General features: G+C 39.8%; 1 pseudogene; it reads right to left on the bottom strand.

The window, feature by feature from the left end:
* Nucleotides 1-13,023: 13,023 nt before the first annotated feature.
* On the bottom strand, nt 13,024-13,538 carry LOC105707708 (diphosphoinositol polyphosphate phosphohydrolase NUDT4B-like; annotated as a pseudogene).
* Between the last annotated feature and the right edge of the window lie 13,170 nt (nt 13,539-26,708).

Below are 26,708 nucleotides of genomic sequence, written 5' to 3'. Positions count from 1 at the left end.
CCCCCTACACACACACAGACCACACCACACACACACACCCCACATCCACCCATTAAAAGAAGAAATTCATTCAATGATTATTTTCTTACCATTTATGCTGCCCCTTCATATATGTTTCTTCTTTTATTTCTTTGTATTTTTAAACATCTAATATAGATGTGTCTATTCTGTTTCACATTTTAAAATTGAAACACATCGTATTCATGGATGATGAAAATATAAAAATAAAGTCTAAGTGTTACCAAAACAACCAATCAGACAAGTTAGTTGGATCGAAATAGTTCCTTGGTTCTATGATAATGAAAATGATAGTGGAACACTTTTTTTTTTTTTTTTTTTTTTTAAGAATAAAGGTCTTCTCCTTTTCTTTATATCATCACCAATGCCTAGTGCCATGTTAAGCACAGAATAAGAAGGTATTTAGAACTTACTCTCTCTTAGGTGCTTCATAGGTAATATTTCTTTTCTTTTCTTTTTTTTCTTTTTTTTTTTGAGATGGAGTTTCGCTCTTGTTACCCAGGCTGGAGTGCAATGGCGCGATCTCGGCTCACCACAACCTCCACCTCCTGGGTTCAGGCAATTCTCCTGCCTCAGCCTCCTGAGTAGCTGGGATTACAGGCACGCACCACCATGCCCAGCTAATTTTTTGTATTAGTAGAGACGGGGTTTCACCATGTTGACCGGGATGGTCTCGATCTCTTGACCTCATGATCCACCCGCCTCGGCCTCCCAAAGTGCTGGGATTACAGGCTTGAGCCACCGTGCACGGCCCCAGGTAATATTATTTAAAAAATTCCTCACAATTTTTTTTGATGTGGGTACTATTTTTATTCTTCTCATTTTCTTTGTACATCTGAGGCACAGAGAGGCAAGGCACTTGCCCACATTTATACGTGTCGTGACTATATGTTGAAGGAGTTGGTTATGAACGTCACTCTGTAGTATGTCATGACATAATAGTTTGAGAAGACTTGTCTACAATTAGGGTAGACACAATTTAGGTATTTAAGAGTGATTGCTCACTGAGTATGATTTTTCTTGTATCAGCCAGATTAAGCCAGGGACAATGTTTCCCAGAAATCCTTTGTATTTATGCTTCTAGTTTAGAGTTGGCTAAACAGAAACTTTTTTATGAGATTTGTAAGGTATAATTCAAGGGAAACCACTGCTCTCAGAAAGTTGTCACAGATGCATTGATCAATGAAAGCAGAAATGCCAGTGAGTTGCAGGTTGTTTTCACACTCTTAAACTCCCTTTATGCCCAGCTCTTTTCCCCAACAGCCCTTCTCACTCACCAGCAATAGCCTAAGCCCCATAATCAGATGTATAATTGTAGCCTAAAGAACTCCCCTTCAGGCCAGCGCTGTGGCTCACGCCTGTAATCCCAGCACTTTGGGAGGCCGAGGCGGGTGGATCATGAGGTCAAGAGATCGAGACCATCCTGGTCAACCTGGTGAAACCCCGTCTTTACTAAAAATACAAAAAATTAGCTGGGCACGGTGGCGCGTGCCTGTAATCCCAGCTACTCAGGAGGCTGAGGCAGGAGAATTGCCTGAACCCAGGAGGCGGAGGTTGCCGTGAGCTGAGATCGCGCCATTGCTCTCCAGCCTGGGTAACAAGAGCGAAACTCCGCCTCAAAAAAAAAAAAAAAGAACTCCCCTTCATAGTTCCATTTTGGTTGCTGTTCATGTTTCATTTCTCAGTCAACTGGCTGGTGATGAGTCTTATTATGCAACTCCCCCTTTCAAGTTTTCATTTCCCTGGCTCCTCCCACAATGTAATAAAATCTAAAATCTAATTCCTATAATAAATCTCCTATCGTATTACTCACAGTGGTTCTGTTTCTCTGATTTAACTTAGAGAAACACCTGTCAATGTAGACTGTGTATGTCTCCATATACTGTCTTAATCACTATACTACAAAGCTCTAGTACAATGTAGATACAGAGATGCTTAAAACAATATAGCTATTATTGATATTTTATATTATATATACATAATTTCAGGTTTGCATATATATCAATGTAGGCAGAGCAACCTAAATGCAGAAATGAGACATGAGTAAGCCCTGCATCTACCTGGGATTCAATTAATTTGTGGAGCAGCCTTGGATTAACTGAAAAGCCTTAGAATTCCAAACTCATTCCATCCCCAAAACATGGCCTCACAGGTCTGTTCTGAGCAAAACCCTCTGCATTCTCTTACTCAAGTAGTAGAGATAAAAGGGTCTTCCTTGGGTTTTTACTTATAAGGGATTGTGAGAGAATCATAGCGTCACTGGAATATGTTGGTAACTTCACTATGATTTACCTTATGCTCAAGAGTAGAGTGATAAGTGGTGTTCAGTCAATTATTGGGGGTGGATGGCTTTAGATAGTGAGAAAATGAGAAAGATCATTTTTCTAAGAAAATTTTATTTCTTTTCCATGGCTGGTGTTTGAAAAAAATAGATAATAAAATTACTTGTTTTAAATTATTATTATTATTATTATTTTATATAGAGTCTCACTCTGTCACCCAGGTTGGAGTGCAGTGGTGCAATCTCAGCTCACTACAACCTCCGACTCCCATGTTCAAGTGATTCTCCTACCTCAGCCTTCAGACTGGCTGGGATGACGGGTATGCACCACCACACCCAGCTAATTTTTTTTATTTTTTATTAGAGATGGGTTTTACCATATTGACCAGGCTGGTCTCAAACTCCTGACTGTGATCCACCGGCCTCAGCCACCCAAAGTGCTGGGATTACAGGTGTGAGCCACCACATCTGGACTTTGTTTTAAATTATTAAGTGTACTCTGTGTGTATATTGATTGAGATGCTTGTCTGATTTGTGATAGAAAAATCATTTGCCTTAATTGTTAAGACACTCAAATTTGGAGCCCTGAGTTGCCATTTAAGATGTCTGACTAACTGAAGACACCATTCTCTATCAAAGCTTAGGATATGTGGAGAGACCATATGCAAGTGCCCTGATTTCCAAACAACAACTAACATTAACCACCAGACATATGAGGAAGGGAGGAATCCACATGATCATGTACTTCTCAGTTATTGCAGTACCCTGAACAATTCAGTCTTCTCAGCTGAAAACAAATATCATGGGGCAAAGGAAAAAGCCATTGCTGCTAGGTCTTGCCTGAATTCCTGATGCATAGAATGTGTGAATATAATAAAATAAAATAGTAGTTTTGAGCCATTATATGTGAATTCATTTGTTATGTAGTATTAGTAGTTGGACTAGAGAGTCGGGCAATGCCAGAGATTAGTAACAATTAATAACAATATTTATGAGAATAACAAATATAGTCCCAGAGTAAAAATATCACAATAGGTACAAATTACAAAAAAAAAACACTCGAAAATATGATATTTTTAAGAACTCAACTATGGCAGATAAAATAACCAAAAAAAGGATATTGTATGTCAATTTATGCCTTAAAAATTTTCCAATTATATGTTATTCAAATTACAAACAAATACTCTTTGGGAGATTCAGCAATTGACGTGTTCTTTCAATTAGAATGAAAATAAGACATCCATCTTTACACACACTGCATTGGAATTACTAGATAAAAACTATTGAATTCAATATAGCCCTTTGTCAGATAGGTGGATTGCAAAAGTTATTTCCCATTTTGTTGGTTGCTGGATCACTCTAGTGATAGTTTCTTTTGCTGTGCAGAAGCTCTTAAGAGCTTAATTAATTAGATTCCATTTGTCTATCTTGACTTTTGTTGCCATTGGTGTTTTAGTCTTGAAGTCCTTGTCTATACCTATGTCCTGAATGGTATTGCCTAGGTGGTCTTCTAGGGTTTTTATGGTGTTAAGTCTTATGTTTAAATCCTTAATCCATCTGGAGTTAATTTTTTATAAGGTGTAAGGAAGGGGTCCAGTTTCAGCTTTCTGCATATGGCTAGTCAATTTTTCCAACACCATTTATTAAACAGAGAATCCTTTCCCCATTGCTTGTTTGTGTCTGGTTTGTCAAACATCAGATGGTTATAGATGTGGGATGTTACTTCCAAGGCCTCTGATCTATTCCATTTGTCTATATCTCTGTTTTGGTACCAGTACCATGCTCTTTTGATTACTGTGGCCTTGTATTTAGTTTGAAGTCAGGTAGTGTGATGCCTCCAGCTTCGTTCTTTTTTCTTGGGATTTTCTTGTCCATGCAGGCTCTTTTTTGGTTCCATATGAAGTTTAAGGTGTTTTTTTCCAGTTCTGTGAAGAAGGTCAATGGTAGTTTGATGGGGATAGCACTGGATCTACAAATTGCTTTGGGCAGTATGGCCATTTTCACAATATTGATTCTTCCTAATCATGAGCATAAAATATTTCTCCATCTGTTTGTGTCCTCTCTTATTTCCTTGAGCAGTAGTTTGTAGTTCTCCTTGAAAAGGTCCTTTACTTTCTTTGTTAGCTGTATTCCTAGGTATATTATTATCTTTGTGGCAATTGTGAATGGGAGTTGGCTCATGATTTGGCTCTCTGTTTGTCTGTAATTGGTATATAGGAATGCTTGTGATTTTTGCACATTGATTTTGTATCCTGAGACTTTGCTGAAGTTGTTTATCACCTTGAGATTTTGGGCTGAGATGATGTGGTCTTCTAAATATACAAGCATGTAGTCTGCAAATAGAGACAATTTGACTTCCTCTTTTCCTAATTGAATACATTTTATTTCTTTTTCTTGCCTGATTGCTCTGGCTAGAACTAAATACTGTGTTGAATAGGAGTGGTGAGAGAGGGCACCCTTGTCTAGTGCCAGTTTTTAAAGGGAATGCTTCGAGGTTTTTCCCGTTCAGTATGTTATTGGCTGTGAGTTTGTCATAAATAGCTTTTATTGTTTTGAGATATGCTCCATCAATACCTTATTTATTATGAGTTTTTAGCATAAAGGGCTGTTGGATTTCATTGAAGCCCTTCTCTATGTCTATTGAGTAATCATGTGGTTTTTGTCTTTGGTTCTGTTTATGTGATGGATTACATTTGTAGATTTGCATATGTTGAACAAGACTTGCATCCCCAGGATGAAGTCTACTTGGTCGTAATGGATAAGCTTTTTGAGGTGCTGTTGCATTTCATTTGCCAGTATTTTATTGAATTTTCTTGCATCCAAGTTCATCCTGGATATTGGCCTGAAACTTTCTTTTTTAGTTGTATCTCTGGCAGGTTTTGGTATCAGGATCATGTTGGTCTCATGAAATGAGTTAGGGAGGATTCCCTCTTTTTGTAAGGTTTGGAAAAATTTAAGAAGGAATGGTACCAGCTCCTCTTTGTATGTCTGGTAATGGTAGACTGCCTTGGTAATGGCAGACTGCCTCAGTAATGGTGGACGCCCTTCTTCCAATGGAGCTTGACCATCCTGGGTCGAGCTCAAACTGATGCACTGGCTGCAAAACTCTCAAGCCAGTGCATTTCAGGTTGCTGGTCTTTGTGGGGTAGGGACCCACTAAGCCAGGTCACTTGGCTCCCTGCCTTCAGCCCCCCTTTTCAGGGGAATGTCAGCTCTGTCTTGTAGGCATTCCAGGAACCAGTTAAAACAGTTGCCCCAATTTGTGTGGGTTTTTGTGTGGGAAACTCACAGTGCTGACTGAAACAGCCATGCTGGAAACCCAGAGCATTTGTTGGCTGGCAGGAATTTCCTGGTCTGTGGGCCGTAAGGACCATGGGAGAAGCGCAGTATCTGAATCGCAGTGCCAGAGTGGCTTGAAAAGCCCCCAATGGGCTCCGTTGGGTTGGGGGGAGTCCTCTGGTCCATTGCACTTCACAGGTGAGGCAGCACCCCATCCTGCCTTGGCTCACCCTCTTTGGGCTACATCCACTGTCCAACCAGTCCCATTGAGATGCATTTGGTACCTCGGTTGGAAATGTGGAGATCGCATGCCCACAGCATTGCTCTTGCTGGGAACTGCACTCTGGAGCTGTTCCTATTCAGCCATCTTGGCAGAACTCCCCACATGTTTCTTCTTCATTTAATGATTGCTTTTCCTCTGAGTAGATATCCATTAGTAGAATTGCTAGGTCAAACGGTAGATCTATTTTTAATTCTTTAAGGAATGTCCACACTATTTTTCATAGTGGTTGTACTAGTTTACATTCCCATCAGCAGCATAAATGTGTTTCCTTTTCACCACTTCCATGCTAATATAATTTTTTGATTATTGCCATACTTGCAGGAGTAAGGTGGTAACACATTGCAGTTTTGATTTGTATTTCCCTGATCATTAGTGATGTGGAGCATTTTTTCATGTTTCTGGGGCATTTGTATATTTTCTTTTGTGAGTCATCTGTTTATGTCCTTAGCCCACTTTATGATGGCTTTGTTTGTTCTTTCTTTCTGATTTATTTGAGTTCCTTGCAGATTCTGGATTTTAGACCTTAGTTGGATGCACAGTTTGAGAAGATTTTGCCCCACTCTATGGGTCATCTGTTTACTCTGCTGACTATTTTCTTTGGCCGTACAGATGCTTTTTAATTTAATAAAGTCCCATCTATTTATCTTTGTTTTTGTTGAATTTGCATCTAGGTTCTTGGTCATAAAGTCTTTTCCTAAGCCAATGTCCAGAAGGGTTTTTCCAATGTTATCTTCTAGAAGATTTGTTTTCATTTCTTAGATTTAAGTCTTTGATCTGTCTTAAGTTGATTTTTGTATAAGGTGAGAAATGAGTATCCAGTTTCCTTCTTCTATATGTGGGTTGGCAATTATCCCAGCATCATTTGTTAAATATGGTACACTTTCTTCACTTTATACTTTTGTTTGCTTTGTCAAAGGTTATTTGACTGTAAATATTTGGCTTTATTTCTGGGTTCTCTATTCTGTTCCATTGGTCTATGTGCCTATTTTTGTACCTGTACCATGCTATTTGGGTGAAAATGGCTGAGACAGTCTGGCTGTGTCCCCACTCAAATCTTATGTTGAATTGTAGCTTGCACAATTTCCACATGTTGTGGGAGGGACCCAGTGGTAGGTAATCGAATCATGGGGTGGGTCTTTCCTGTGCTGTTCTTGTGATAATGAATAAGTCTCATGAGATCTGATGGTTTTATAAGGAGAAGTTGCCCTGCACAAGCTCTCTATTTTTGCCTGCTGCCATCCATGAAGGACGTGACTTGCTCCTCATTGCCTTCTGCCATGATTGTGAGGCTTCTCCAGCCATGTGGAACTGTAAGTCCATTAAACCTCTTTCCTGTATAAATTACCCAGTCTTGAGTATGTTTTTATTAGCAGCATGAAAATGGACTAATACCTTGGCTTTAAAATACAGTCTGAAGTTGGGTAATATAATGTCTCCAGATTTTTTTTTTTAAGTCATGCTTTGGCCACGTGGGCTCTTTTTTAGTTCCATATGGATTTTAGGATTATTTGTTTCAGTTCTGAGAAGAATTCTAATGGTACTTAGATGGGAATTTCATTGAATTTGTAGATTGCTTCTGGGAATATGGTCATTTTTACAATATTGATTCTACCCATTCATGAGTATGGAATGCGTTTCCATTTGTATGTGTCATCTATTTCTTTCAACAATGTACTGTACTTTTCCTTGCAGAGGTCCTTCCCATCCGCAGTTAGATATATTCCTAATTATTTTATTATTTATTTATTTATTATTTATTGCAGCTATTGTAAATGGGGTTTAGTTCTTTTTATTTTTTGAGATGGAGTCTTGCTCTGTCGCCAGGCTGGAGTGCAGTGGTGCAATGTTGACTCACTGCAACCTTCGCCTCCTAGGTTCAAGTGATTCTTCCACCTCAGCCTCCCAAGTAGCTGGGACCACAGGCGCATGCCACCATGCCCAGCTAATTTTTGAATTTTTAGTAGAGACGGGGCTTCACCATGTTGGCCAGGATGGTCTCGATCTCTTGACCTCGTGATCCACCCACCTCAGCCTCCCAAAGCGCTGGGATTATAGGCATGAGTTTAGTCCTTAATTTGATTCTCAGCTTGGTCACTATTGGTGTGTAGCAGTGCTACCTATTTGTATACATTAATTTTGTATCCTGAAAGTTTACTAAATTCATTCATCAGTTCTACGAGCTTTTTAGAGGAGTCTTTCAGGTTTTCTAGATGTACAGTCGTATCATCATTAAACAGTAACAGATTGACTTTCTCTTTATTAATCTGATGCCCTTTATTTCTTTCTCTTGTCTGATTGCTCTGATTAGGATTTATAGTACGATGTTGAATAGAGGTAGTGAAAGTGGACATCTTTGTATTATTCTAGTTCTTGGATGGGGGGGTTTCAACTTTTTCTAATTCAGTATAATGTTGGCTGTGGATTTGTCATAAATGATTTTTATTACCTTAAGGTTAGTCTCTTCTATGTGAATTTTGATGAGGGTTTTAATTATAAAAGAATGCTAGATTTTGTCAAACACTTTTTCTATTTCTATTGAGATGATCTTGTCATTTTTTAAAAAATTCTGTTTATGTGGTGTCTAACATTATTGACTTGTGGATGTTAAACCATTCCTGCACCCCTGGTATGAAATCCACTTGTTCATGGTGGATTGTCTTTTTAATGTGCTGTTGGATTTGATTAGCTAGTATTTTGTTTAAGAATCCAGCATCTATGTTCATCAGAGATATTGGTCTGTAGTCTTCTTTGTTTACTATGTTTTTTCCTGGTTTTAGTATTAAGGAAATACTAGCTTCATAGAGTGATTTAGGGAGGATTCCCTCTTCTCTGTATTTTGGAATAATGTATATAGGATTGGTGCCAATTCTTCTTTGAATATATGAGATAATTCAGCTGTAAAGAACATTTTTTGTTGACAATTTTTTTATTAGCATTTTAATCTTACTGCTTGTCATTGGTCTTTTTAGAGTTTCTAATTCTTCCTGGTGGTATATTTTCATGGATGGAACTCATCCATCTCCTCTAGGATTGCTACTTCACGTGAGTAAAGCTATTCATAGTAGCCTTGAATGCTCTTTTGTATTTCTGTGGTGTCAGTTATAATGTCTCCTGTTTCATGTCTAATTAAGCTTATTCACATCTTCCCTCTTCATTTTTTGTTAATCTTATTAACTATCAATTTTGTTTATGTATTCAAAGAATCAGCTTTTTGTTTTATTTATCTTTTATATTGTTTTATGATTTAATTTAATTTAGTTCTGCTCTGATCTTTGTTACTTCTTTTCTTCTGTTGGGTTTGGGTTTATTTTGTTCTTGTTTCTCTAGTTTCTTTAGGGAAGACCTTAGATTGCCTATTTTTACTCCTTTAGACTTTTTGATGTAAGCATTCAATGCTCCGCTTTTGCTGTATTACAGATGTTTTGATAGCTTGTGTTACTATTATTATTTAGTGTGAGAACTTTTTAATTTTCATCTTGATTTTACTGTTGACCCAATGATCATTCATAAGCAAGTTATTTAATTTCCATGTATTTATGTGGTTTTCAGGGTTCCTTTTAAAGTTGATTTCTAATTTTACTCCACTGTGGTCTAAGAGAGTATTTGATATAATTTTGATTTTCTTAAATTTATTGAGACCTGTTTTGTGGTGTATCATATGGTCTCCCTTGGCAAATGTTCCATGTGCTGATGAATAGAATGTATATCCTGCAGTCGTTGGGTAGTAGAATGTTCTGAAAATACCTGTAAAGTCTATTTGTTCTATTTGCAATTGCAAAAATGTGGAATCAACCCAAACACCCATCAATCAATAAATGAATGAAGAAACTGTGATATGTGTGTGTGTGTGTGTGTGTGTGTGTCTGTGTGTACGATGGAATACTACTCAGCCATAAAAAGGAATGAATTAATGGCATTCGCAGCAACCTGGATGGGATTAGAAATTACTTCACTTAATTTCTAACGAAGTAATTCAGGAATGGAAAACCAAACATCATATGTTCTCACTCACAAGTGGGAACTAACCTATGAGGATGCAAAGATATAAGAATGACACAGGGGGAAAGGTTGGAAAGGGGCTGAGAGATAAAAGACTACAAATTGGGTTCAGTGTATACTGCTTGGGTGATGGGTGCACCAAAATATTACAACTCACCACTAAAGAACTTACGCATGTAACCAAATACCATCTGTTTATCCAAAACTTATGGAAACAAAAACATTTTTTAAAAGTTTGTTTGTTCTAGGTATAGATTAAGTCCATTCTTTCTTTCTTTACTTTTTAACTTAATGACATGTCTAGTGCTATCAGTGGAATATTGAAGTCCCCACTATTACTGTGTTGCTGTCTATCTCATTTCTTAGATCTGGTAGCAATTGTTTTATAAATTTGTTATCTCTAACATCAGGTGCATGTCTATTTAGGATTGTGATATTCTGTTGGACTAATAATTTTATTATGTTATGTACCTCTTTGCCTTTTTAATTGTTGTTGCTTGAAAGACTAGCTACTCTTGCTCACTTTTGGTGTCCATTTGCATGGAATATCTTTTCAACCCTCTTACCTTAAGTTTATGTGAGTTCTTTTATTTTTTCATTTTTTCCATTTTTATTTGATGTTTCCAAATACAAAAAAGTCAAGATTCTTACACCAAGTATCTCAAATGAGACCATGCAAAGCAATTCAGTGTATACAACAATCATTTTTCCCCTTCAGTTCTGCTGCATCATATATATAACAGTGTGATTGACAGAAAATTGGATGGCATGTGCCTGGTTGGAAAATGTCATCTGTTTAGAAAATAACACCATGCAGGACAGTATATCTTCAAGTCAATGCAGAAAACTACTTTTCTGTTTTTTGTTTGGGAGGCACATGAAACTGAAAAATTGAGCTGCCCAATTGTATTCAACTACCCCACCAAAAAAAAAAAAAAATCACAAATGACAGTCCCAACACTGCAAACTTTGGAGGATTGAGATAGTAGACACTATTTGTTATATTCAGTAGAGTTAACTATTTAACAGACATAAATATTCCTAGGGCCTTTCCTCTAATTTTGCTAGACTGGGTTCCAGAAGAATCATAAAATTTAAAGTGTGAAAATTGTATTGTTGCATTATGCAGATTTTTGCTAGTTGCATAGACTAAAGAAGGTTTGCTAAATGGCACTGAAAATCCTGACTGAGTGTCACTATTTAGTCCAAATGTTTCTGACCAAAGAAAATTATACAACAATATTTATAGGCTAACTTTAAAGAGATGGCTGACATTAATACTGTACATATTTTACATTTCAAATACATAGTCCAAGAGTTTATAAAATAAGTTCATGCATTATTACCTTATTACCTCTAAGAATATCATGTACAAGATATGCACGCCCCCACCCCCCATTACTGATGACAGCATTTCAGGTGGAAGCAGTCTTATATACAAAAACAATCCAGTTTGTCTGCTATGCTAAGTATATAATTTAAGGAAATTTCAGAGATTACTGACCAAAAAATTCTTGGCCCATTGAAGATAGAAAGTATCAATTTGTGGGATTTAAAATGTTTCCTTTATAAAAGAACACCCAGAATATGTAACTCTATACAAAGAAAAAATATAAAAATTCTGGACGATCATGTTTGATCACACTACGTACTTTAGAATGAAATGTCGCTGGTTAAAAGTTTTTCTGTTTTACTCATTCCTTTGACAGCATTAATTTGTGAACATTTATATTTAGTTTAGCTGTATTTATGGCACAAGATCTCATTTTCAGAACGGCACCAATTTTCCTGAAGTGTAACAGCGCTCTATTTTTAGCAGTAACTATATTTTTAAAGGTTACTTTGTACAACAAATGTTTTAACTATACTTTTTTCTACTGTATATTCAGTTGCAATATTTACAAAGGACTGAAGTCTATATAAAAAATGATCTTTTACTTTTCCCCCACCCCTCATCTTAGTCAAGCTTCTCCCACCTCATTTCTGCCCTGGTTGGGGAAGTGCAGAGTTTCAGGTAAGGTACCTATGTGTTTTAGATGGGATTCTTGATTTTAAGTGAGTATAAAGTAAAAGATTTAATTCTTAGTTCAGATATGTTCTAGTGCCTCGAAGTTATGTGACAAATAGTACCCGTTGACAACCTAGAAAAGATGAGACATTCTAAGGTGCCCTAACAATCTTCAGTCTCTAACAGCTGAACAGGAAGGCCGTTTTACTCAATGGTGATCCAATCACTGACTGGAATTTAAAGTTAGATTTCAAGACTCCACTCCTATGGGGGGCCACTAGACTAAATAACTGAGAATACATTTTAAGAGCAATTAACATTGAAGGAACTATGGTTCTAAGATACTCTGTGTAAAAAGAGAGTATCGATAATGAGAACTGGCAATTGAGCATGCTAAATCAAATTCCATGAATACAATTTTCATGATGTCTTTACTACATGCATTTTGCTAACATTTCCCTAAAATATTCACCAACTCTACAGAGTTATACTTTGTGTTAAGGTACTATTGAGTTATAAGGGAAATAGCCATATCAGATAGCTAGTGACATAATACCAGTTGTGAAAATTCAGACAAATCAAGTCGACAAATCCCCAAAAATGACAAATTAAGCCCTTTGACAAAATAATTATTGGATCATACAGAAGTAGGCCAAATCTGGAAAATTTGAATTAAAATTGTAATCCTATAAAACAAGTTTTGGGGTGAATGGATTTGTTTAATACCAATAGTATTTTTCATTGCCACGACAGATGGATTTGCTGAATATGCTAATACTGTGAATGAGAAAACAATTTTGGGGGAAGTATACCCACAAGTAATCTGATGACAAAACAAACCACAGACTGATGTCAAATGGACGAAAACCTGAAAACATGCTGTGAGAAATAGATAACCAAAATAATATAGGGGGTTGTGGGGTGTGGCACAGTTAGGCATCTAAAAAAAATTCCACATGGCTTTCGCTTATTGAAATATTTTACACTATTTTTTAAAAAAGATTTGAAAGCATCTGAAAAGCATGCAAATTGTTTGAAAACTTTGCATGGCAAATTCAGACAGTTTGCAAGCGTCATTCAGAAGTTTGACGAGGAAAAGAAAGAAGCCTCTCCCTATGAGACTGCACATGGTGCGAGACGCCTTCCCAGTTCTCTCTATCTTACAGTAGATGGCAACCCAGAGGTCTGTGCCGTGGTTACAAACAAGGCATTTATCTGGAAGGGAAGGGACCGTGGAATTTCCATTGGCTGGGGAACAACCCAGCTTTAGCTTTTCCAGATACTCTGCATATACAGGTTTATGACACTGGAGAACTTTGATTGCATCTTCTACGTTGAACCACTCTCTCTTCCTTCCTATATTAACAGAATCCTCCCAATCTTCTAATATTTCAGTGACTGTTAGAACATAAACATATGTTCTGTGCTTTCGGTCTTGGTTCTGCTCAAATATGCCCAGAAGTCTGCATAGTTTTCCTTTGACTCCAGCCTCATAAACTTCCCTCACGGCAGCACCGCCAAGTTTATGGGACAATCCACTGGTCTGGGCACCGGCTGCTACTCACCAGCAGCGCCTCGTCCTCCTGCTCGCTCCGGAAGCACAGGCACGCCGCCCGCTTCTTGAAGCCCTGGCGGTCGTAGGTCCGCTGGTTGGGCTTGAACTTCATCATAGAGGCGGGCCCCTGCTGCCGCTGCTGCTCCGGCCGCCGCCTCGAGGACTCGGGCGCCGCCACCCCGCCGGGAAGCGGGGGCGAGGGTGAGTCGGGCGCAGGGGAGCCGGGCGCGCTGGTCGGTGCAGGAGGAGAGGCGAGGCTGGTTAGTCCCAGGGCGGGCGGCCGCACTGACGCGGGCGGGACGGGGCGCGAGCCCGGGTCACTGGAGCCCAGGTCACTGGAGCCCAGCTGCCGAGATGAAGGCGCCGCCTCAGCAGGAGCGTCCGCCGCTCTCCATGGAGCTCGCCTCCCGCTCGCCTCCGCTCCCTCCGGCCGCAGCCGCCAGGGGAAGGGCGGCTCCGTGAGTTCTTATGTGTTAGGTGAGTCTCCTGAAGGTAGCATATACTTGGTTAGTCAACTCATCCACTCTGACATTCTCTTTTTTAGGTAGAGCATTTTAAAGCATTTACATTCAACATTAGTATTGAAAAATGAGGTACTATTCTATTTATCTCACTAGTTATTGCCTTGTATGTTTTTTTTTTTTTTGAGACGGAGTTTCGCTCTTGTTACCCAGGCTGGAGTGCAATGGCGCGATCTTGGCTCACCGCAACCTCCGCCTCCTGGGTTCAGGCAATTCTCCTGCCTCAGCCTCTTGAGTAGCTGGGATTACGGGCGCGCACCACCATGCCCAGCTAATTTTTTTTTGTATTTTTAGTAGAGACGGGCTTTCACCATGTTGACCAGGATGGTCTCAATCTCTTGACCTCATGATCCACCCGCCTCGGCCTCCCAAAGTGCTGGGATTACAGGCGTGAGCCACCGCACCCAACTCAGGGTTCCACTCTTAAAGGAGACCACAGAAATGGGACACTAGCTAGAAGGAAGCATGGGTGTAAGAAGGACTTTTGCCCTAAGCACAGGAGGCTTTAGAGCATGCTTATGTGCTGGTGGAAATGATCTAACATATTAGATAAATACATGATACAGGACAGTAAAAATGACAATTCCTGAAGCAATAAACTTAGGCATGTGTCTCTAACAAATGGACGATGCTTGTTATTTGGAGATATGGAGTAATTCAATCTTAGGAGAATTATAAATTGAGATAATTGGGAAGCAATTTTTTTTAGCAAAAAGGCCAAATTAGCAAATTAAGAATGTCTACAAGCTCCTCTCACTGGAGGCAACGGGAGTCTCACTCAGCAAGTTCCCCAACTCCTCTCCAAGCTGCCAGGACAACAGACAGGTTAAATACTAGCATAGCTTTTCTCCTTCAAAATAAAAACAGCCATATTGAGCCACAAGTGAAAAATACAGCCTGCAATAACTTAACTTAAATATATTAGTAATTAGGAAAACCTGAATGAGAAAATGCCTTTTTTAAAACCATTACACTGCTGATGTCTGAGTAAGATCATGGAAGCATCATTCTATATTTTATGACTTTGAACATAAATGAATTTTGAGCATTTGAGAACATGGCAGGTGTGTGCTGGGACAGGCAAAGGAACATGCTCACAGGCCATCTAAGATCAGAGGCCCTGGCTGCTACAATCTGAAATCCATTTTTGAAGTCATGCTTCCTGGAGGCTGCTTTTGGACAATGACTGAACTGGCAGGGAGACAGAGGCAGGTCCATTCCTGGGACACGTGGGCTTTGATGGCTGTCTCTGGTGAGGACATACACTTTTCAATAAATGGTGTGGAGAAAATTGAATTGCCAAATGCAAAAGAATGAAATTGGACCACTACATACAAAAATCAGCTCAAGATAAATCAAAGACTAACGTGTAAGACTGAAACTACAGAAATACTAGAAAAAAGCTGAGGGAAAACCAGACATTGGTCTGGGCAAATAATTTATGTCTAAGACCTCAACAGAGTGAACAAACAACATACAAAATGGGAGAAAATAAATATTTGCAAACCATGCATCCAATAGGTGATTGATTTCCAGAATTTACAAAGAAGTCAAATAACTCAACAGCAAAACAAAGAACCTCATTAAAAAGTGGGTAAAGGAAATGAACAAATTTTTTCAAAAGAAAACGTACAAATGACCAAGAAACCAGACAAACTGCTCAACATCACCAATTATCAGAGAAATGTAAATTAAACCCATAGTGAGTTACTATCTTACGCCAATAAGAATGGCTATTACTAAAATGACAAATGTAACAAGTTGGCGAGGATGTGGAGAAAAGGGAACACTTATATACTGTTGGCAGGAATGTATGTTAATTAATTAGTACAACCTTTATGAAAAAATGTATGAAGATTTCTCTAAGAACTAAGGATAGAACTGTCATTTGATCCCACTACTGGATATCTAACAAAAGGAAAATAAATCACTATATCAAAAAGATAACTGTTCATTGCAGCATTATTCACAATAGCAAAGATACAAAATCAACCTAAATGGCCATCAACTGGTAACTAGACATGGAAAATGTGGTATATATAAAGTGGAATATTATTCAGCTGTCAAAAAGAACGAAATCATATATTTTGCAGTAACACTGATAGAACCAGAGAATATTACTGTAAGTGAAATAACTCAGAAACACAAAGTCAAATTTCACATATTCATTTTAGTTGTAAGTAAAAACTAAATAATACATATACATGGACAAAGAGAGTGAAATAATAGACACTAGAGACTCTGAAAAGTGGGAGAGTAGGAGGGAGGTGACAAGGAGGAATTACTTAATGGGTACAATGTGCATTACTTGAGGGATGGTAAGACTAAAAGCCCAGACTTCATCACTGCACAATATATCCATGTAACCAAGCTGCACTTGTACCCCTTAAATTAATATAAATAAAAAATAATAACAATAGGGGAAAATGGGGGGAATAAAAGATGAATATATGAGAACTCTATTCCTTTCTGCTCCAGTTTTCTATAAACATAAAACTTAAAAAAATAAAGTCCACTAAATTTAAAAAAAGTATATCAGAAATAAGAGAAATACTAATTTGGGATTTTCCAGCACCTTGAGTATGTCAACTTTAGGTTATTCCTAGAGGAGGGCCATCTTTTATACACAGTGTATTGAGTAAGCCCATGGAAATCCTGTCCCTTCCCTTCCTTAAGAATTCAGCATCTACTGCAGAAGGCTGGACTCAATCCCCTTGATGTTTCTTTGTCAACCACATGCTGTAGTTCTGGGTGTGATGTGAGAGAAGTGGGCATGCACCCATCATGGGAGTTATAGAAAATGCTTGCCCTTTTGGAACCTAGTTTTCCTGAGTTGTATAATTCTCACTACTATATTGTGGATGCATAAGCCTGAACAGGAATACAAATTTCACAACCAGGTTGTGTGTATGGATGACTTATCACAGCTATAAAATGTGGATGCTACCAATTCATGAATCTCACTGTTCAAAGTGAAACGGTATATAAACTGCAGACTACATTTATACAATTCTAATGTATCTCTGGGTACAGGAGCAATAGAAGAATAAAAAGAAGTAAAAAAAAAAATTAAAAGATGTGGAAAATCTCCAATTTGACCTTTAGAAAAAGATGTCCTGTCAACACTTTGCCCAGTAGGATACTGATGTGTATGCCTGACATAAGCAGTTGTCCTCAATCTAAAAATAAATAAACAAGAAAAACCAAAACCAACCAACCAAACAGAAAAACCAAGCCACCTCCTCTTTGCATGGCAGAGCTGTAAAGAGTGTGTAACTCAAGGACTAGGGAGCACAAAACACATGAATTCAGAGTTTATAAGAGGCATTCATGGCTTCCCAGCTGTTATGGACACAGCTCAGGGATACACAATCCATCACCTCACAGGGGTGTTTATTTATCTTCAGCCATGACTGCCACCAAGAAAGGACTTTATTTTATCCACTGAGCTAAGCTTTAACTTGAACTATCCTACCCAATGTTCTTAATTCTCTATATGTGGACCATAAAGCACAAGTCTGCATTTAGTAATTAAGTAATCCAATTAACTTATGTATAGGGTATATACACTGTCAGGCACTGTGCTAAGCATTGATTATACAATAAAGAAAATACAAATTCAGTTCTTGGCACCATGAATTTATTGTCTATGATATGGGTGCATATTAAACAAAAAGTAAGCACATAAGTACCTAACTGTGCAGTGTAATAATTACTATGAAATAAAGTATAGGGTCTATGACATACAAAAAATAGAGAAAGGTAACTTAAATTGAGGTGTATGTAGGAAGGCCATTCTGAGGAGGTGACATTTGAGCAGTCACTTGAAGGATGAGTGAAACTGGCTAGGTGAAAAAGCAGAGAGAAGGGTGTTCTAAAGATATGGACTAACTAACATTAGGAAAAGCAGAAAACTATTCATGATGTTCAAGAAGCAGACAGAAGCCCACTGGGAGATGAAATTAAATACACCAAGCAGAGACAGGGCATACCAAATTTCCATTTTCTCTTATTTTTCTTGGTTAATCTTGCTTGGGGTTTAATAGCTTTATTAAAATTACCAAATAACCAACTTTAAGCTTTGCTAATTTTCTATGTTGTTATACATATTCTATTTTTTCTTTCAGATTACATCGAAGTAAACTTTTCTTTATTTTTCTTCTTAAGAAGAAAACTAAGAATCCTGAATTTAAGCAAAGCTCTTTTTTTTTTTTGTTTCTACTCTAGGCATTTAAAGATTTAAACTTTCCTTTAAGCACTATTTTAGCTGATAATATGTGGCTAATACTTCAGCAATATTATGGCTATATTATGTCATTTATATATCCCTGTAAAGTTTCTGGATTTTTTTTATGTTTATTTATTTCTAACATAATTAATTCTAGGGATAGAACGTGCTATGTATGATTTTACTCTTTTTTTAATCATCTCAATTTTATTTTTGTGGTTAGACATTTGAAATTTAATTTTTGTTATTTTGAAATATATAATACCTCATTATTGACTATAGTCATCCTGCTGTACAATAGATTTCAAAACGTTTTTCTCATATTTAACTCAAATTTTGCTCCTGTGGACAACTTCCCATTTTCTCCCGGGCAACATAACTTCTGATAATCATTATTCTACTCTGTACTTTTATGAGTTCAATTTTCAGACCTAAATTTAAATCGAAATGCTGTAAAACTTCTGTAAAATGACAAAAGGAATAAACATTTAGGTAACTTTGGGTTTTGTAGGTACAACACTAAAGTACTTAAAAGACAATTTTCTACCATGAAAGAAGATATTGGTGTGACTTTGTTACAATAAAATCTTTTGCTCTGGGAAAGGAAATATTAAAAGAATGGAGAAACACGCTACAGACAGGGAGAAAATATTTGCAAAACACCTCACTTGTATCCAGACCATTAAAAACCACTTACAACACAACAAGAAGAAATCAACCAACCCAATTAGTAAATGGACAAAAGACCAAAAGAGGCTCCCATCAGAGACGGCATACAGACGAAAAGCTTATGAAAAGATGTTCACCCTCCTGGCGCTTTTCTCTCTCTGCGCCCCTCTCTCCCCTACAGCCCCTCCGCTGCAGCGCGAGTGGGAGCGGGTCGGGGGCGGTGACGGTGATGTGCGCACGATGAGATTCGTGTGCTTTATAAACCATGGGTCCGGGGAAATCCGAGAGGCTGAGCTTGGAGCACAGACTGACCCGCCACTCGCAGGGTCCCGGCCCGCTGCCCTGCAGAGCCCGCCTCACTACTCCACTTTATAGGCCTGCTGGCCCCCGAGGGCCTTGGCTCCCCTGAGCCTGGTGAGCCCACAGCGGGCCCTGGGGAGAACCGCCCTTCCCTGAGCTCGGCTAAGCGTGCAGGCAGTGTCGACAACAGGGATGCCTGGAGCTTTTCCTGGTAGAGTGACAAAGATTCAACAACAAGAAGAGGAGCAGGGGCCAAGACAAGAAGCGGAAATTCGGTCGCCAGGATCCCCGGGCCCCAGCATCCCACCGGAGGCTCTGCTGCAGGAGTTCCAGCTGCTGCTGAAAGGCGCGGTAATGCAGCGCCTGAGTATGGATCCCGAGCCCTGCGTGCGCGTCTCTGTGGGGCCCATCGCCTGGAACCTCGCTCCGGTCCAGCTGCCTCCAGGGAGGACAATGTAGACACGATGGGGGCATGTGGGCAGTGCTGGCCGCGCCCCTGGTTTTGGGGCCATGGGAGCCACGCGAGGAGGCCGCTTTCCACTGCAGCCTGCACCAGGACACGTTGCTGCAGCCATGCCTGCTGCTTGTCCGACGCCAGGGCGCCACCGGGATGACAGGTGCAGGAGGCTGTGGCAGTGGGCAGATGCGGTTTCCAGCCCCGAGTCAAGGAGGACTCTGGCTTCCCAGCCCGCTATCCTGCGGGCAAGAAGATGAAGAAAGCCACCCTCTCAGCAGATCAGCTGCCCCGCCTGGCAGCCCAGCCAGACAAGACACCTGGAAGTTCACTGTGTCTGAGCTCATGTCGTGCGGGTAGGACGCCTGGTGCCCAGAATGCTGGGGAACCCTATGTGCCAGAGGCCCACAAGCCATGGGGCCCAAAGGCGCCATGGGGCGAGAAGGCGCTGCCTTCCCATTGCTTTCACGCCCCGCCCCACCCTGCCCACCAAGGCTGCTGCGGCCAAGATGTTCCGCAGCATGGACACCATTGTGGACACATTCCACAATGGCTGCAAGATGACGACCTTCGCCAAGGTCACGCAGGGTGTCCGGGACATGATGCTCAAATGCTTTGGGGAGCGCAACGTGGCCACTTCAGAACCGTGGAGGCTGCCTTTCAAGGTTTCTGACAGGACTGCAGGACCCCACCTTCAAGGACTGTGTCAGGTGGTCGGGTTCCCAGGTTCCCAGCACACCATCAAACCGGGACTAGACCAGAAGCCCAGCGGAGCAGCCTTCAACTCAAGCCTCGCACCTTCTCTCTTCAGCCAAGAGATGGTGGGACGAGTCAAGGAGCACCACAAGGCCTTCCTGGCTCACTGAGCACTCCAGGGCGGTGCCCACAAACCCTTCAAGCCTCTGGCACTCGCACTGCCACGTGGATGAGATGCTGGACATCGAGCCAGCCATGCTGCCCCAGCTGCCCGCCACCGAGCAGCTCACCGCCACGAGAAAGGTTTCAGCCTGGGGCCCCAGCCTGATGTTGCTCAGGAGGGAGAAGGCCTTGACTCAACCAGCCCTGTGATCAGTGCAACCCAGCAGGTCCGGGTCCCTCAGCCCAGTGTCCCCCAGGCTAACACTGCTGGCCACCCTACCTGCTGTCCCTCCAGGCGTCTGGCAGTGGGTGTCTCAGGACCTGCCTGAGCAGTCTGAGACAGAAGCAGCTGGCACAGATGACACTGCGCCCAGAGCATGAGCCAGGCCACAGGGGCTGGAGCGGCTGCCAGACTGGCCCAGGCATGGTGTGGCATCTTTGTGTCTGAGCACAAGTGGGTGCTCAGTGTGGAGGTGGCCTGTGCCGGGACGGCAGGCAGGTGCTGGAGGCAGTGGGCACCAGGGAGATGGAGAAGCACCTGCTGCTCCTCTCTGAGCTGATGTCCAACCTCCACCGCGTCCGCCCCATGCCTACCTCAAACTGATCAAGGCTGTGGACCTGGCTGGCATCACTGCAGGTCTGGCCCACACTGAGGAGGGTTTGTGAGCCCAGCAGCCACCGCAGACAAACACCAGCTGGAGGCTCACTGGCCTGGGCTCACCTGAGCCTGCTTTATTCTCTTTATGAACTTAATGCACTTTGCTCTTCCCTTCCCGAGTGCCCGAGGGCTGGACATGGGCTACAGGGTGCTCTGCCTTAGGGTTTCCTGGCTGTGGGTGGTGGGTCTGTCTCACAGGGCCCATGTACAGCATGTATTAAACTGGTTTCTGCAACAGCATCAAGCTGGGTTTCTTCATCCTCTTCTATTTTTCTCTTTTCTTTGTTCTTTTTCTTCTTACTGTTTGAATTTTCATCATAAGGTTAGTTTTCAGCAGATAAGTTCTCCTCTCCTCCCAGAAAATTCATAAAGAATCTCACACTGACTCAGGATAACTTCTTCACGATGCCAGACTCCTAGGCAGAGTTCTCAGTGACAGTGGCTTCAGCTCACTCCTTGATCCTCTCTTTCCATCTTGCCTCTTCACCTTAACTCCCTGGAGCACGAGGTGGTGGCCTTCACACAAGGAAAACCTTGGCCATGGCTGGAGGGAGACTTCTTAATGGAGAGACTAGCGCCAGCTAGGGAGGAGTATCTGGCCGGAGCTGCACTGGGCATGGGAGAAACATCAGTGAAGGTGAAGTAAACACGCCCTGGCAGCATGGCGGGAGCGAAGGCTCTCTCCGGAACACCTCTTCTTAGTCACCCGAAAGTGGAATTATAGAGAGTCCCACTTTCTGGTCTCTGCCAAGGAGTGGGGAGCTATGGCGGCCGCAGAGGACTGAAAGGTGTGGGGATTTCACTCTTTTTAAATGTACTGCGATTTAACTCCATAGCTCAAAAAAATGATGATTCTTGGTGAATGTTTCATGCACACTAAAAAACTGTGTATTTGGGTGTTGTGTTCTATAAATGTCAATTATGTCAAGTTAGCCGAGTGTATTGTGTAGAATTTCTAAAGCCTTAATTTTTTTTTGTAATACTTGTTATGTGAGTTTTTAAGATAATAAGTTAAATTTTGACTATATTAGATTTTTCAATTGATCCCACTATATTTGTCAGATTTTACCTCATAAACTCTTGCTCCATTATTAAGTGCCTAAATATTTAGATACGTTGTCTCTCCGGTGAACTTACTCCTTTTATTATTATGCAATGACCCTCTATCCTCTGTAATAGTCTGTGGCATAAAGTCCACTCTGTCTGATACTGATACAGCCTCACCAGCTTTCTTACGCTTACTGTTCACATGGTAGATCTTTACCTTCTCTCTCAATCTATCTGTGCCTTTTTGTGTTCAAAATGTTTACATATAGCATATTTCCCCATTTTATAGTTATTAATAAGGGAAATACTAGTCCTACACTTGTTCCTTTATCATAACATGTAGAGAAATTCACACAATTTCTTTTTCATGAGTCCCATTAATATAAACCACCTTCCTTTTCCAGTTTGTGTGTCCTGAAGGCAGGAACTGATATGTAGCTCTGTTAAGATGTATTTTGTTAAAGGCAGCCAATCACTTCAGGCTACTGAATTTTTATAGATTTTTTTTTTCCTAACCAGAGGCACTGCTTTCCAAAATTAATGTGGATTAAAAACACTTAAAGATCTAGTCACTACAGATTCTGATCCAGGATATCTGAGGTGAGGCCTGAGACTTCACTTATGCCAGTGATGCTGGTCTATATGCTCCACTTTGAATAGCAAGGATTTACCATACCCACTAATTTGCAAAGGGTCATTCAGATTGTCTGTGTCAGAAGTTACTAATGTGAATGGCTTGATGGTGTAAGGTGAGTATGTGAGAATATAAAGCCAGCAGGTGACAAAAAATAAAAAATGGATAATACCAAGGGCAATCTGGAGAGTGTAGGTACCACTCAAAATACCAAATTAAAAAATTTAAAACACTGTACTGTCAAAGAAAAAAGACTGTCAGATAAATTCAGATCATATCCAACTGTTTGTGATTTCTGTTCAATGTCACTACGCACATATCAATTAAAAGAATGAAAGTCTCACAGGCAAAATGGCAATGATTCACATATAAATAGAATTTAAGTTCAGTCTCCAAAGAGCAATTGATCCACAGTAGCCATGCCCAGTTCATATTTTCCCCACTTTACCCACAAATACATCTTCCAAGATCTTGATATAGATGTTATTAAAAATCCATACATATATCTTTTTATTTTAAAATGTTCACTTACCAAGGTGCAGTCACATAACCACCATGTTTTTTCAAGATGATAGCTTTTTTTTTTTTTTTTAGCACTGACTCACATTCCACTGTCTGGATGTACCACACTCGATTTACCCATTCACCTGGTAGAAGATACTTTAGTTGCTTCCAAGTTTTGACAATTATACATAAAGCTGCTATAAACATTTATGTAAAGAGTTTTGTGTGGGAACATATTCTCAATTTTGGGGGGTAAATACCAGAAGCGTAACTGCTGTATTATAGGGTAAGAATATCCTGTGTTTTGTAAGAAACTGCCAGCTGTCTTCCAAAGTGGCTGTAACAGCAAGGAATAAGACCTTCTGTTGCTTCATGTCTTCACCAGCATTTGGTGCTATTTGTATCTGGGACTGTAGTTGTGTGAACAGGTGTGTAGTGGTATTCCACTGTTTTAATTTGTATTCCCTAATGATATGACATTGAGCATCTTTTCATGTTTGTTTGTCATCTGTAAATCTTTGATGAGGTGTCTGCTCAGAATTTTTGCCCAATTTTTAAAGAGTTTGTTTTTGTTTTTGAGATAGAGTCTCATTCTGTGGCCCAGGCTGGAGTGCAGTGACATGATCTCAGGTTACTGCAACGTCTCCCTCCCAGGTTCAAGCAATTATCCTACCTTAGCCTCCCCAGTAGCTTGGATCACAGGCATGCACCACTATACCTGGCTAATTTTTATATTTTTAGTAAAGACGGGGTTTCACTATGTTGGCCAGGCTGGTCTAGAACTCCTGACCTCAGGTGATCCTCCCACCGTGGCCTCCCAAACTATTGGATTACAGGTGTGAGCCACTGCACCCAGTCTAATTGTTGAGTTTTAAGGTTTCTTTGTATATGTTCAATACAGGTCATTTACCTTACGTGTGTTTTATAAAGGTTTTCTCCCAGTCTGTGACCTGTCTTCTTGTTCCCTTAACAATGTCTTTCACAGAAGTGTTAAATTTTAATAAATTCCAACTTAACAATGTTTTCTTTTATGGATCATGCTTTCAGTCTTGTATTAAAGAAGTCACCACCAAACTCAAGGTCATCTAAATTTTCAGTTTATCAAAAGACTTTTTCAAAAAATCGTACAAAATTTAAAATCATAGATTTATAGCAAATTTTGTGTTAATAAAGTTTGTTTCTTTAGATTGAGATGATTGGAAGGATTACTACTTCAGGATAAATTAGACTTCTGGTGAATTCAGTCTTTCTATTTTCTCCTCTGAAACTGTGGATTTATGGACACAAAGCAAATCTCTAATTATAGATTGCCTGTCTTTCCTTAGTTTAACACAATAATTTATCTGTTTGAAGGATCTGCTTATTTTAGTTTACAAATTTGATGTTTCCAGTGAAAATAAGAGCAAACATCTTAAATTGCAGTTTATATCAGCACCCCTATTTTACATATATAGAAACTAAACATCAGAATAGTTTCTAATGCTGTTCAGCTATGTGTTGACAATTTCAAAATGGAGGTGCCTACTTCCTAGACTGCAATCTTCTCTCCCACATCTCCCAGGCATGCTGCCTTGCTTCAGCCCAGGACTCCAAATCTCAAAGCTCTTCCTTTGACCATGAAGGCCCTTGTCAACAACAGTAATGACAATATCTAGCAGATACATGGCCCTTTCTATGTGCCCGCAACTTTATGAACTCTAATATAGGTTGATTAATCTTCCAAATAAGCCTGTGAGATAGATGCTATTGTTATCCCTATATATAGATAATAAAAGAGAAATACGTAGAGGTTAAGTGATGTTCCATGATGACACAGCTAGTAAGAGAGAAAGGATCTGAAACTAGTCAGTTAAGCTCCTGTGTCTATCCTCATGACAACTATACCTTGTTGTCTTTCTTAGTCATGCCACTGTCCTCCTGCCTTCCAACCTGAGCCTCTGGGCCAAATAGGACCTTTCTGAATGTAAGATGCTACTCACATAGGATTTTTAAACAAACTATTTACTAAATGCAGATGTCAATGCATTTAATGATGCTGTCCTAAAGGCATTATTAAAGGTTCCTGTAGTGTTTAACTTCTTGCCAATGCTGCTTTCTTCAAATGACTCTTCTGTCATCATTATGGCAGGTAAACATCTATTAGTAATTGTAAAGGAAATGAAAGTAATCTCTGCAGTTTTAGAATACTTAGTGAACAAAGGTGAGATGTTTCCTCTTCAATGAACGTACCTCATACTCACCCCAGGTGAAAAAAGTAAAAATTGCTTAAAGTAATTAATAAGCGCATCTCTGCTCTTTAGGAGATTTCAGTTCTCTTGGATGTATAGTTTCCTCTGGTTGAATTCCTTCACTTCAGAGGACAAAAAAAGAAAAGAAAAAATATTTAAAAAAAGAAAGATGAAAAAATGTAGTTTCCTAAGACTAAGACAGTAATGATGAACATTTATATGAACAGGGTTCATATAAGTGAATCATTATTGAATGGTTTTACATTAGGTGAAAATTTCTAAGTTGAAGATAACGTAGGAAAGACATTTATAAAGAGAGAACGGATATTCATTCTTAATCATTTCAGATACCTACTAAACTGAAAAGGCAATTTTTTTTTAACTACAGGGAATCATGCAACGTGAACCAGGAAATGCTTCTACCTACTTATTTGGGATGTTTCTTGGGGAGTGGGAGAAAATTAATGGGAAGCAGCAATGGGAGACTCAAATTCATCTTACTTTGAAAATGCACCATCACAGTGGATTTGCTCTTATATCTAAAGAGAAAGAAATTCAGAGCAGCAGTAATGGAAAGTGCCTGGGTTCCTGCAGCTCTGCAGGGTGCAGTGTATGGAGAAATCCTTGTTTACCAGCATCTGTCTCTGAACAATAGTAATTTGTCAGTAAATAGCAGAGAATAGTCATGCCAGGAAGAAAAATCAAATGGTTACAAAAAGCTACACAGTGGACTCTCTTACTGTTGTTGAGGCTGTGTCACTCAGAATGCTAGAAAATGAAACTTTGTCACTGGGGAAAAAAACTCAAAAAAAATTCTACTAAGTCCAGTTTTGATAATGGGAATTTAAATTTATATCACAGTCTCCATCTGTACTCACAAGCCCAGGTTAAGATTTGAAAGGGTGTTTCTAATTGCATCCAGATACACTATTAAAAAATCCAAAGAGAATCAACCTACCTGTTAATGAAAAGAGCTCTCCACATTCAAGGAATAGTAAACTAAATAAAAACTAATTATTCTAAGTGAAGCAACTCAGGAATGAAAACCCAAATATCGTATGTTCTCACTGATATGTGGGAGCTGAGCTATGAGGAGGCAAAAGCGTAAGAATAATGCAATGTACTCAGGGATGTGTGGGGAAGGGCTAAGGGGGGGTGAGGGATAAAAGACTGCAAACAAAGTG

Source organism: Aotus nancymaae, unplaced genomic scaffold, assembly GCF_030222135.1.
Source record: "Aotus nancymaae isolate 86718 unplaced genomic scaffold, 86718_ANA_hifiasm-v0.15.2.pri h1tg000049l, whole genome shotgun sequence".
Taxonomy (NCBI): Eukaryota; Metazoa; Chordata; class Mammalia; order Primates; family Aotidae; genus Aotus; species Aotus nancymaae.
The sequence above is the reverse complement of the archived record's forward strand: the minus strand, read 5'-3'. Positions and strand labels throughout refer to the sequence as shown.